Raw genomic sequence first — 14588 nt, 5'->3', positions numbered from 1 at the left:
TACTTTAGCAATGTGGAAATGACTGAGCTTAGTAAATAGTTTTCAAGAATAACTAGTTAAAAATAGGAGTCATTGAATTCTTTTCTGCCATCTTATCCCACCAACATCACACCCCAGATGTCCTTTATTTTGTCCTCACTCAGTCTTCTCTCATTATCTCCATCCAGTGGCCTCTCTGACTGCCTCTCATGAATCATTGTACTGTTTTATCCTACTATGGATCTTGTGTCCTGGAACCAAAGGCCCATCCCCCCAACCAAAATAAAGTTAATTTAAACTTTATAAAAGTTTATAAAGTTAATTTGAGGATACCTTTCATACTACCAGATCAAGTAGTATTTTGTAGTGTTTGTATCAGGCGACAGAATTGTTATGCATGCTTCCCAAAGTTTCCTGGAATGGGAACCTTGTTCATCACCAAAAGCAATATATACCATGGTGCTGGACCATGAACCCCAGACTGGTAGGTCAAAGAATCCAAAGTCAAGTATCAGTTCAGAATTTCCTTTATCTTTTAGTGTAATGAATCATTTCCTCTCTCTGTACCTTAATTTCCTCATCTAAAATAAAGATGGATTACTAAAATGATTCCGTCCAACTTGTAGTCTTCCATACACACATATACAAAAAAAACATATTTTTCGTGTATATATGTATATGTTCATGTAGTCTTTCCTTGTACTTTAAGATTGCAAGCTTCTTCAGAGCAAGAACTGTTTCACTTTTGTCTTTACATCTGTAGCACCTAACATAGCACTAATATAGAGCAAATACAGCTATTTCTATCTTCTATATAAAGTGATTTCTGACTAATATTTTAGGTCTCTAAAGCTTACCTCTTGCTTAATATAGTGCTCTATAAGGATGAAGAAAAGGGAACAAGCATTTATTCAGTATCTACTAACTTTGCCAAACATCCAGTTAAGTGCATTGCAAATATTTTATCATTTGATCCTCACAATAAATCTGAGATAGTTATTATTATTTCCACTTTAAATTGAGGAGACTGAGACAGAGAGATTAAGTGACTTTTCTAGCCTTACACAGCTAGCTAATGTCTGGATTTGAATTCAGGTCTTTTTGACTCTAGGACCAGTGCACTATCCACTGTACCATCTAGCTGCCAGTACATGTTTGTTGTAGATATAGATTAAATAATATTGATAACATCACCCTAAATAACCATAAAGCTTTATAGTTTATATCTTGACATGTTTTTAATTAATCTCCACATTTTTTTGTTTAAAAACTTATGGAAGTATTCATGTTAGATACTATTCTCCCTTTTATAGATGAGAAAAGAGTTTTATAGAGTTGAGTTGATAACATCAATGGGAAAGAGCAGGCAGAAGAACTGAAAATTCACACTACTCTCTCTAGCACTGAGATCTCACCAAGTTAGCATGAGTCTACTTTTTCTCCTCCTCTGGGGAAGATATTCCTCTGGAAAAAAAAGGCAACCACAGAAACCAGCAGTGACTGAGTTTATAGAAAAAGAGTTAGTGCTGGGTCACTGCTATAATTATCCATATTAAACAGTCCCAGATAGAATACAAGACATATGCCACTCAGGTTATGAATCAGAACTTATCTTTCCAATGATGGATTTGACCAGTGAAGGGATAGAATTAGTAACCATGAGTAGAAGTCACAGAGATACAAGTCTCATTTCAAAAAATGTAAATGGCCTAACAACTAGAGATATCCCAAAGTAGAATGGGTTGTCTCAGAAGATAGTCAGTGACCCAACAACAAAGAACTTCAAACAAAGAATGGGCTGGATAACCACTCATTGGAAATTTTGTAGTGAGAATTAATGATTTGAATATGGGTTGGACTAAGTATCCTCTTAAGTTCCTTTCTACTATAAGATTCTATGATTCATCTTCTTAAATATTAGGAAAATGGAAATGTTTCTTTCTGCTAATGATTATGTAGTATGAGATGTCAATTTTAAATCCTGCCACTCTTGGTTTTCACCTTTCTCTTAGCAAATTAAAAAAATAACAAATAAACAAAACAAAACCATTTCTACTGTCTAGTTCTCTATTGTCTTCCTAAAAAGCTCTCTAGCGGAAGGAAGGAAACAATACTAGATATGGGAATCAAGAGAACTAAGTTCTCGACCCATCTACATGAGATCCTGGTCAAGTTTCTCCTCCAATTTGGATCCCAGTATTTTTTCTAAATAGTATGTCCCCCCTTCCCTATAGTCCCCCCCCAAAGCTATCTCTGTTTATTGATATTTTATGGATCAGAACTCTATAAGCCAGAGCTCACAAGCTCCCACCAATATACTTATTTTTATTAGTCAGCCAGAAGACCTATATAAATCAGAACAAAAGTAATGATATATATAACATTCCGTCTATTAACCTAAAACTCACTCTATCATAAATTCAATATCCTCAGTGGGATGGGTAAATATGCACAGGAATCACATATAAACTTATGGATAAAAGATATGATCAAGTTATACCCATGAAGGCACAATTCATTCTGACATTAGGAAGCTGTCAGTGCTTTCCAGTGATGTCATTGCTCTGCTTATCAAAGATTTTGCTCCCTGCTAAGAGTTTTTTCAGGTATTCCACCTGATATTCAATTCTCTGGGTTCCTTCAGAGACCCAGAAAACTCTGTTCAATATTCACTGAAATATTCTATGGTGAGTAAACTTTGCCTCTGAAGTGGGATGGACCACAATTTTCTTGGTCAGTTTTTTTCAGTCATCTCCATTATTAATAGATAATGTAGTAGTACTGTGCCTAGTATGCTTCTCAAAAACAGGAAAGATCTACAGCTCTTTTTGGTCAGCTATTTTAGCTTCTTATTAGGTCTTAACTATAGTCTTAAATTAAGGAGCTATCTTCAGGGCTGCTTGCTGATCTGGTTACTATTTATTCAATATTCTCTCCCACAAAGGAGAATTATAGCTCTTTTAATCAGTGACTATGAAGTACTTCTCTGAGACAGGCTTTACCAAAAGATAGCAAATATTCAGGCAATCTCTATCCATTATTCCTAATTATGCCAAATTCTCTATAACCAAGCAGAATAAGTCTTCAAATATTTGAAGATAGCTATCATATGTCCCTAAGTTTTCTCTTGTAATTGACTTTTTTAAAAATATGATTTCCATTTGCCTCATTATTTTAGCCTCTTTTCTTCAGATATACTTCAAATTATCTATGTCCTTTCTAGAATATGGTATTGGGGCAGCTAGTTAGCACAGTGTGTAGACCACCAGCCCTGGACTCCGGAGTACCTAAAATATGGCACTCAGTAGTGAGCATATCACTCCAGATGTGCTATTACCAAGCTCCAATATTCTAGACTTTCTGTGTTCTTGACACAAATGCATCCTAGGATAGTATGTTTTTTTGACTGCCATGTCATACCATGAACTCCTATTGAATTGTCAATTCAATAAAAACTCCAGATCTTTTTCACAAAAGCTATTCTACTTTGACAATTCCCAGAGTCTGTACTTGTGAAATTGATTTTTTTAAACTAAGCATTGAACTTCATATTTATCTCCATTGAATTATATCTTCTTAGACATTACATCATTCTAGTCCTTTGAAATGTTTTGGATCTTAAATATCATGTGTTAGGTCTTCCTTCTTCTTTGTATCATTTGCTGATTTGACTAGAATATTTGTCAAATAGTTTCATTCAAGTGATTGTTTAAAATGTTGAACAACACATAGCCATGGACAGATTTCTGGAGACCTCCGTTAGACATTTCCCCTGGCAAACCAGCATTAACCCATTAATGACTACTCTTTCAGCATAGTTGTTCAACTAATGGTATTATGTCTGTTCTTACAACTATATTATTATCTAGTCCATATTTCTTCATCTTATCTAAATTTAGCATGAATGACTTTGAAAATACTTTGATGAATTTGAAGTATATTTTGTCTATAGCATTCTCCTCATCTACCAACCTAGCAGCACTGTCAAAAAAAGATGAAATTTCTCTGATATGACTTGTCCTTGATAAATTCATGTTGACAGAATGATAACTGCTTCCCTTTCTAAATATTATCACTTATATAATGTGTGTCATAATTACATATCACCTTGATGAAAATTATTAGCTTCACTAACAGGATTCCAGAAGTTTTACAAACTACTTCTTTAAAAAATAACATATAGCAATGTTTACTATAGACTCTAGGACCTATTACTAACATTTTCTTGAAGGATTAAAATCTTATTTATTCTGGATCTACGTGAGCATCTAGCAATGCTTTGAATATTGTGACTCTCCTCTGACACTAACTTTGTAACCATCAGCATGCCACTGCCTTAGTTGAGCTTCAGTTACCTCATCTGTAAAATGGGGATAATAATACTTTTAATGTTTACCTCACGGGGTCATTATTATAATCCTATTAGATAATATGTATGTATTGTACTCTAAGTTACCTCCTTCAATTCTAAAAGTATTTATACTGATATGTTGGGTTTACTACCCCATGTTCAAAGGTATTCTGTAGCTCTAATCTGATGAGCCCTGACTGCTTATCTTTAATGGTCAACCAGCAGTCACAATTAGCTTTATTAAAGCAGTAGTATTTCTAGAAATGAAGAAGAAGAGAATTCTAGGTATCAGGTCAGCCAATGAAAATTCTTGGACTTGAAAAATTAGTGCAAGTAACAGCAGTGTCACTCAATCACTGAGTACATGCAGGGACATAAGATATAAAAATGGAAAGGTAGTCAAGAGACATAATATAAAGGGTCTAAACAGAAGAGTTTGTATTTGATCCTGGAATTTATTGAAAAATGGAGTGACATGGTCAAAGTTGAACTTTGGAAAAATATATTTAACAGATAAGTTGAGACTGGAATGGAGTGGAGAGAGAGACTTAGGAAGACTAATAAACAGGCTATTGAAATACTACAAGTAGGAGGTAATACAAGAATGAACCAAAGTGGTAGTAGTTTGAGGGAGAAAGAGAGATTATGTTACACACAAAGAATCAACATTATCTGGTAATTTATTGGATATGGGGTGGGGTAAGTTTTCTACGTCATACTCAAGCAGTGGTAACCTAGCTCCAGGTTACAGAATTGTAGCAGTAAGGGATTTATTACCTCCAACATAGTCCTTTCCACCTGTAAATGACTAACTTTTGATCCTAAATAGACTTCTTCAAAATATTATGAAGGACATCAACATGGTCACCATAAGTTTTCTTCTTTCAGGTTTGTTTTATAGGTAATGGGGAGCCACTGAAGGTTTTTGAGGAGAGATACGACATATAAGAAATGATAAGGAAGATAAAGTGGCATTGGGATAAAGAATGAATTTGGGGAGGAACAGAAGCTAAAGGCTGAGAGATTACTTAAGAGACTCTTGCAGTATATAAAAAGTTAAATGGTAATACAAACTAGGATGGCAATAGTGCTAGAGGGAAAGAATAGAAAGTCAAGAAAGAGCTATCAGGGAAAAAAAGAGAAAGTACTAAAGAGAATAACATTGTGGGAAATACAGAGTGAGTAATCATAACCACAAAGGTTAATGGGTTGAACTTAATCATAAAATAAAAGAAGAGAGCAGAAAGGATTAGAACCCAGAATCAAATGCTATATTGCTTACAAGGAAAACATATGAAAGAAAAAAAAATATACTTAGAATTAAAAATAAGGTTCTGGAAAATGGTGAATAGAAATAGAAAGAAATATATATATTTCTCAGCTATGAATGGTACCTTAATTAAAAAGGAAAGAAGGCAGGAAGGAAGGCAGGCAGTCAGGAATGAAGGAAGGAAGGCAGGCAGGCAGGAAGGAAGAAAGGAAGGACAGAAGGAAGAAAAGGAGGGAGGGAGGGAAGGAGGAAGACAGAATGGGAGGAAAGGAGGGAGGGAGGGAGGGAAGGAGAGAAAAGAGAGAGAGGGAGAGGGAGAGGGAGAGAGAGAGAGAGAGAGAGAGAGAGAGAGAGAGAGAGGGAGGAAAAGAAGAAGGGAGGAAGGAAGGAAGAAAGGAGGAAAAAAGAGAAAAAACAAAAACAGACAAACAACAACAACAAATGTGAAAAATATGCTGAGATCTACATTCAGTCTCCATAGTCCTCTTTCTGATGCAGATGGCTCTCTCAATCACAAGTCTAATGTAATTGGCCTGAATCACCTCATTGTTGAAAAGAACCAAGTCCATTATATTGATCATCACCTAATCTTGCTGCTGCTATATACAATGTTCTCTTGTGAACAAGAAAGTTTTCAAAGAAATAAATCAAAGTTATCAATAATCATATGACAAATAGTCTAAATCACTAGTAGAGAAACGCAAACTCATTCAACTCTCAGGTACTACTTCACATCCATCAAATTGGTTGAATGGGCAAAAAATGGAAAATGACAAATGTTGGAAGAGAGGTCAGAAAATTTTAATGTGCTGTTGATGGAGCTATTAATTGGTCCAACCATTCTGGAAAACAGTTTGGAACTATCACCCAATAGTCATTAAACAATACATTGTATATGCCTTTTGATTCAGTGATAATATACTCCCAAAGAAATCAAAGAAAGAGGAAAAGGCCCCATTTGTACAAAAAATATTTATTTATAGCCACTCTTTTCCTCTTCCTTCTTTTTCTCAACATGGTTATGGCAGAAATTTATTTCACATGGTTATACATATTTATATATGCCTTCTCTATGGGTGGGGGGGGGAATAAAATAAAATTGAATTATAAAAAGGAATATAAAGTACAATAGAGAGTATAAATAAAGAATTCATACTTCATAATAACTGACAAGATCTTGTAAAGGAAAAGGTAAACTAATTCCATGACTAACTAGTTCCATGACTAACTAGTGATATTGAAGAGAGGAATAAATACAGATGAAGTTCTGAAGAAAGAATGTGTCATTTAGAGGTCTTGGGAAAAATCATTTTGGAAGAGAAAATAATAGGGAAATCAAGGGTAACCCGATTCAAATATGAGGAAGAACTAGGCAACCTGTTGGGAAATTAAAAAAAAAAAAAAAACCCAGAAAGCAAGACAGAAGGGGAAAAACCCAAGTTGCTCTAATAAATCTGATACTGAGCTATTAGGATTAGTGAAAGCTGGAGGTCAGGACAAAGGCAGGTCACAGCATTTGGAAGAGGTGCCTCTGAAATTAGCTTCTATTGTGGGGAGAGAGAAAATTCCACTTTTTCACTAATTAAGGGATTGAAAGGAAGTTGAATCTAGATATGAGGAAGAAATCAGAATGGAGAAACCATACAAAACAAAGGGACTCAAAGAAAGCCAGTACAATGTTGTAAAGAGTGCTGGAGAGTCTGAGGTCCTAGATTCAAATTCTGACACTGCCAGTTATTTTCTGTGTGATCTGGGGAAACCTTTCCCCTTCTGAGTCATATAGCTCCCAAAGATTCACTAAATATAAAATAAGAGGGATTGGATTAGATAACTTCTAAGGTTTTCTTAGCTTTTAATTTCTATGATCCTATGTTAGAGTAGAGAGAGGTCCTAATGAATTGCATTTTAGAAGATCATTCCCAGATTCTTTCAGAGATTTACTTTGACCTGAATCTACACTTCAAAATTACGTTTTTGTTGTTGTTCAGTGGTTTTCCAGTGACGCCCTACTCTTTGTGAGGTCATGTTAGGGGATTTCTTGGCAAAGATACTGGAGTTGTTTGTTAATTCTTTCTCCAATATGGGATTAAATGATTTGCAGAGGGTCACACAGCAAATAAGTGTTTGAAGCAAGATTTGAACTCAGGAAGAAGAGTTTTCCTGACCCAAAGCCTGGTACTCTATCCCCTGAACCCTATTCTGAATTTGGAACTTGTCTGATTCTAAGATTTTAGAATCAAAATAAAAAGAGGAGCATTGCCTCACATACCCTCTTTGTCATCCATAGATAATTAGGCATCAAATACAAGAAATCACCTAGAGGAGTTAGAGAGGCAACCTTGAGGTTATATGGAGCTAGCTTCAAACCCAGTCTAGACATCTCCTAACTATGTAACCTTGGGAAATCCCTCACTCAGTTCTGTGGACAACTTCAGGAGACTTAATCTCAAATCCTGCTTTAAAAAAAAAAGAGCTAGAGGAGGGTCCTATAACTGAAAGAGAAGTGACAATACAGAGCCTTGGGATAGAACCCATTTAGAAATTTTAAACCTGCTCACAAAGTGAAATAGTGAGCTATAGCTTTAAGAATTACCTTAGCTGAATGGAAAATGCCTCTTATGAGTCTCACACTGATGTGAAAAATATTTCTTCAATTGATTAGCATCTTAAGATGCTAGAGGAGTAGGGGTAGTCAGTAAAAAAGAGCATGGCTAGAGAAAAGATTGGGGAAAGAATCCCGGGCACCTGGGCAGCCTCTCCCACCCAGCCTTCCTTCCTTTTTAACCCCCTGCACTATTAATAAAAAGGAGGAAAGGAGAGCAAATCCATGAGAAGGTTCCTCTGAGGTTGCATCTTCCTTCCTCATGCTAACTTTTACAACCAATTCTGTAAAAAGGGGTGATTTCCATAGGAGAGATCATTCATTCACTCACTTTTTCCCTCCCATGAAACTACTTTGCTTTTCATTTCTTCCAGAATAATTAGGATAGTTAAATAGTAAATAGAATTCTGGACTTAGATTCAAGATCTGAGTTCAAATGTGATCTCAGACACTTACTAGCTATGTGATCCTGAGCAAGTCATTTAATCCCATTTGCCTCAGTTTCCTTATCTGAAAAATGAGTTGAAGAAAGAAATGGCAAACCACTCCATTACCTAGAATCAAACAAACATGACTCAATATTGAAAATAAAAAAAAGTCAAATGTAGTGCTCCATACACCCAAAAAAGACATTAAAGTGAAGAAAGGGAGGTAGGAAATATACCCAACAAAGAAACCCTCCTGAAACAAAATCAAAACCTAATATGGCTAAAAGTTATTAGAGTAACAGGTTTGGTTCCATATTCACCATGCCAACCAGCTGTCCTTAGCTTTCCTCATTGATGGAGGTCAATACCCTGGACCTCATGAAAGAGAAGGGTAGGGGAGCTAATGAGAGCAGAAGAGACATGTGATCTCTTTAGTGCTTTTGGATTACAGTTTTAAAAGAAAAGATGCACTATTCCAACCTCTCCTCACATTGCTGAAAGGAAAAAAAGACTCTTGGAAAAAGTAGACTTCAGAGGACTCAGCTGTCTTCATGAAATTCGTTTTCTCAGCTTGCTATAATAGGAACTTTGAGAAATTCCCCCCTTAGGTGAGATCTGGAACTCACTCTTTTTTTTCTCTTGATTGAGCTAAGATATCTTGCTCCCAATGAGAGAGTTCTTTCAATCTGTATTGTTTGGTAAACATTGTCATATGTTCACTTTCACTGATTTCTATTTTTCTATCAACTTGGATAAATGGGTTTCTTTGCTATTTTCTACATATGTTCATTGTGAAGATGGTATTTGATGTGAAAAGAGTTACTCTCTGGATATCAAGTTTGGGGGTCACTTTTCCCATTAATAAATAGAAATCAATTATTTAGCTGGAACCTAAAAATTAACTCTTCTAGACAGGTGATGCCAAACAATTATAAAGAAGAGGTACTTACCTATATGTAAAGATACTTATAGACCACATATTATTTTAGAAAACCGCAAATAAACAGTATTTATGCTTTATTACATTTTAAAATTTATTCTGTTTGAATATTTCACAATTATATTTTTAGTCTGGTTTGGGCTATACTTGCAAGTATTTACAAGTATTACAAATCTGCTACCCTAGACTAGCACTATTAAAGGGAGTAGATAGATAAAATTCTTGTCTGGCACCCCCTCTCTCTGATAAGAGCAAAGTAACCACCCTGTGGCCCCAACTTCCTGCTTTACTTCCTGACAAGAATCAATGAAACTCTCCCTCAGAGAATATGAGGAGCGGGGAAAGGGAGCAGGGCAAAGAAAACTAGGATTTTTTTTCTTCTTTCCCTGTGAGCCACACAATAAATACTCTTCACTCTGATTAAGAAATAGAAAACAGGACAAAGAAGTAAGGGAATAAAAAAGACGAAAGAGAAAGGAGCAGGTTATATAAAAATGCAGAAAGACACAAAAAGAGACAGAAATACAGAGGAACAAAAATGTGGCAGGAGCACATAAAGGATAAGTTGAGAGAGAGAACGAGAGGAGACAGAGAGATAGAGAAAAGGAGGAGGAGGAGAGGAGGAAGGGGGAGGAGAAAGAGGAAAAGAAGGAAGAGGAGAACAAGAAGAAATGTTCAGAAAGGAATAAAGGAGTTAAGGAAAGGGGGAAACAAAGAGGAATGAGAAATAGGGAGGAAAAACAAAAAAGGATAATTGAAAAACAGAGATGGGAGAAAGAGAAAAGCATAGGGAAAGAAAGAAGACAGTAGGAAAGGAGAGAAAAGTAAGAGGGGGAGAGGAGGAAAAGGAAAAAGAGACACTAAAGAGGCAAGAAATAGGGAAAAAGGAAAAGGAAAAGATATGCACAAAGGAAGGAAACATTGAAAGACAAGAAAAATAAAGATCATTTTAATTAAAGAACCTACCACCCAAGATCATTGTGCCACTGTGCTTAATAAATGTTGAAGTGGTCAAATTTTATTCTTTGGCTTGGTCTCATAAGATATCTGGTCCTAGAGATGATAAAAATCTGCTTAAATTAGAACCTCCGATTCTCACTATAAAAACTCCCTTCTTCTAGGTGAGCTATGTTTAATAATCCCAAGATCTCTAAAGGTTTAAGGATTGGGGCACTTAAATATCTGTAAAGAGTGATTATTAATCAGTAAAATTAAGGAATTTTAAGCAATACTATCTTTTAATAAAAGATAATTCTTTGAAATTGACCACTCAAGTATCATTTGTACCAAAACTCATTTTGATAACTACATTCTTTCTTACCTGCTCTCTGTCTATAGATATTTGTATTTGTCTCCTCTTTCTTCATAGGATCAGAGATCTAGAGTGGGAAGGGACTACATAGGTCATGTAGTCCAACCCCCTCTTTATGGTGAAAGAAACTTAGATCCAGAAAGGTTTAAGTGACTCACTGCCCAATGAGATCACACAGGTAGAACTGGGATTTGAATCAGTATTTTCAGGCTACAATTTTAGTGTACTTTATATTACACACACACACACACACACACACACACACACACACACACACAATCTTCTTTCCCTTCTGCTTCTTCCTCTTTGATCATTTTCTTTTGCCTTCTGTATCTTTGTCTATTTTATTTTTCTCTTTTTCTTCCTCCCCATTCTCTTAACCTTATTAGTATGTATTATATTTATTGAATGAATTGTCCTTGTTCTTAATGTTAAATATTTTTGTATTCCTTTGTCAATAGAAAAACAAGAATAATTCTCTAGATCTGTCTTATTCACAAAAGTGGAAATGAGTTCAAGGAGCATCTAGTCCAACTTGTAATTGACCAGGAACTCCTCCAACATCCCTGACCAATGATTCTGTTTCCAGCATCCTCTGCTGGAAGACCTCCATTGAAGGTGAGCCCACCACCCTTTGAGGAATCCCATTCCACTTTGAGATACCATACTCATTAAAAATGTTTTCTCTTTCATTCAGCTAATATTCAGCCTGTCTATACTTCAACTCATGGGCTGCTCATTCCCTCTCTGGGGAAAATCTAAACAAGTTTCATCTGGGTACAAAAAGGTACAATGAATACTAGAAGATATTAGTCATTCACCACCACTATCACTCCAAGATCTTGTAGACTTCATATTTAACAGCCTAATTCCTTCAAATTAATCTCTTAATGCCCTAACCTCCTTGCCATCATTGCTACCCTCCTCCACAGGAATCTGTTTGTCAATGCCACTTGGCTTCTGCCTCAGGCACTTCACTTACTGGAATCATTCCTATGAACTGTGGCAAAAGGATTTCAGCTAGGATGTTCCCCGCTCAAAGCAACTTTCAGTAGCCATAGAGGCATTCCCAGTTTTGTCTGATACTGCCTAGGGAAACTCCTTAGTGACATCATGGGCACCCAAAGTAGATATTATATGGGCTATTTTTAAAAACTATGCAGTCAAGTCTAACACTCTCACTCTTATGGGTAATATGAAGTAGGGTTTTTCACAGATATGTTGGATTCTGTAGATAGTAAGAATAGATTTCTTAGCCTTATTGCCTACTTTTAACACCATCATCATCAATTCCCTAATTCTTGTCCATCCCTCAGAGTCGACTACTACCACTCATTGACAACAGTTTTGAATACCAGTAGAAAAATAGAGAGACAATGTATACTAGAGAAACAGAAAGACTTCTGCTATTAAAATCTAGTTGGGAATAATACTAATGATTATTCAATTCAATTCTAAAAGCATCTATTAAGTACTTACAATGTGTGAGACTTTATGATAGTCACTTAATGTTTCTGGGACTCAGGTTCCTAATCTGAAAAGAAGAGAATTGGACTAGATGTTTTATAAAATCTTCCAGTTCTAAATCTATGACCCCATGAATAGAATCTGTTGTACACTAAGGAAACAAAAAGAAAAGAAAATCCCTGTCCTCAAGGAGGTTACATTCTACTGGATTATGATTAAAGTAGTATAATTTATGTTTTACACAGCATTTAGTTTACAAAGCACTTTCACATCTATTATTTCATCAGACCCTAAAAATTTACTTATAAAGTAGGCCAAGGTGATCCCATATCATTGTGCAAAGAGCAATATATTCAGAGTCAGAAGATCTAAATTTGGACCTGAATTTGGTTCTTTCCTCACTTCTTGTTGTCTGTAAAATATTAAATTGAGCATTTCCCTATCGAGGCCCCAGTTTCCTCATCTATAAAAGAAAAAGGGGAGGGTGACAGGAAATTGGACTAGGAAGAAATCTAAAATTCTTGTAAATCTAAATCCCATAATTCCCATATGATAGTTGAGTAAACAATTAAAGAAATTCATCCAAGATCACACATAAGTGAATAGAGCCAAGACTAAGTAAGTATCATTTTACCACACCAGACTGCACTTAAAACAAAAACATTCCTTGAGGACAGCAAATGTGTTTTAGCATTATTTTGGTTTGGATTGGATTTTTTGAAGACTAAGTTCCTCTTACCTTGCCCAGGCTGGTTTCTCACTGATGATAAGCACAGAAGCTTTGACCTGCTCCATTTCTGACCTGGAATGACTCAATTCTCCTCCAGCAGGCTGATAATCCCTTCTGCAGGAATACACCATATCATGTTGGTATCAGACTTTAACACCTAATTCACTTTAGTTCCACAGAAGCTCAGAATTCCAAAACTTTGCCAAGAGCCCCAACCTCCACTATTACTAGACATGATTGCCATGTGCCACCATTCCCAGCTTTATCAAGAGCTTCCCCTTGGCCAAGCACCCTGTGCTATATGTAGTAGCTTAATTGAGGTCATCTGGCCCGGAAGCACGATAGAATCTTCTCAGAGCCGATTGTTAAATTTTTAATGTGAGCATATACACCTCAAAAATGGCAAACACTACAAATCGGGCTTGTTTTATTGATTTTACCGATTTGAGGAAATGATGAAAACAATTTTAATAGTGCATATTAAACTTAAAAATCTACTGAGCTTGTTAAGAGTGCCAGCTGTTAAACATTTACCAGCTCACTACTGATCTAGTTCAACCACTTCATTTTTGCAGAAAAAACTAAGCCCCAGAACAGTAAAGTAATGAATCACAAAGGAAGTAAATTGCCAAATATTGAAAATTATGAACAGCATCATATGAGGATTTGTAAGCTTCAAGGTGTAAAACAATCTAGTTGGGAAAACTAGGAATACACATTAAAAGTCAAATAGAGACAGAAAGCAGTAAATAATTATGAGTCAAATGAGTAATAGATATTTCAGGAATTCTAGATAAAGAAATATGAGGTAGAAAGGTCAAGAAATGCTTCATGAAGGAAGTGGAATTTGAGCTGGATTTTAAAGGGTGTATAGAATTTGAGAGAAAAGAAGTCATCTTCTAAATAGAATCACAGAACGAGCCAATGCCATAAAGGTAGACATGATACCAAGGCAAAGAGCTCCTTATAGGAAAAAGTAGTCTCAAAGTTTCAACAGATAAGGTGCAGTGAGCTTTTTGAAGGTTTAAAATACTAAACTAAAGAATTTTAACTAATTCTGCAGATCATATGGACCTATTGAGATCCTTGAATGCAATATGAAAAAAAAAAAGGTTTTTAATAAGATAAATATAAAGGTAAGATGCAGAATGGATTTGAAGGGGAAGAGAATGAGGACAAGGGGACCCAAATGAAAACAAACAAAAAAGAGCAACTCTTAAAATAATCTAGGCTTGAGGTGATGAATGTTTGGACTACAATGGAGATTGTAGAAATGGAAAGAATGGATGACCTAAGAGGTAAGGAGAATTGATAACATGAGGTCTGATTGATTCTGGTAGGTGAAGCAAAGGAAAAAATCCAAGCTGACTCTAAGACCATAAAGAAATGATAATACCACTCTCAGTAATAAGGAAGTCACAAGCAATTACGGAAATATGTTTAGAAGAATTGCATGCTTTAACCTATTATCAAATTGCTTGCTGTCTTAGGGAGGTGGGGAAGAGGAAA

The 14588-nt window shown here is 35.7% G+C and overlaps 1 long non-coding RNA gene across 1 annotated transcript in view; it reads right to left on the bottom strand.

The window, feature by feature from the left end:
- LOC116421728 overlaps nt 1-14588 on the bottom strand; it is an 89685-nt gene that overhangs the window by 72945 nt on the left and 2152 nt on the right. Inside the window, exons 2-3 of the long non-coding RNA XR_004232224.1 lie at nt 13089-13193; nt 12362-12416 (exon numbers count right to left, since the gene is read on the bottom strand). This is a non-coding gene — a long non-coding RNA (uncharacterized LOC116421728). The remainder of the gene's footprint in view (nt 1-12361; nt 12417-13088; nt 13194-14588) is intronic.

The sequence above is a fragment of the Sarcophilus harrisii genome, chromosome 2, assembly GCF_902635505.1.
Source record: "Sarcophilus harrisii chromosome 2, mSarHar1.11, whole genome shotgun sequence".
Taxonomy (NCBI): domain Eukaryota; kingdom Metazoa; phylum Chordata; class Mammalia; order Dasyuromorphia; family Dasyuridae; genus Sarcophilus; species Sarcophilus harrisii.
Note: the sequence above shows the minus strand (reverse complement) of the source record. Positions and strands in the feature narration are given on the sequence as shown.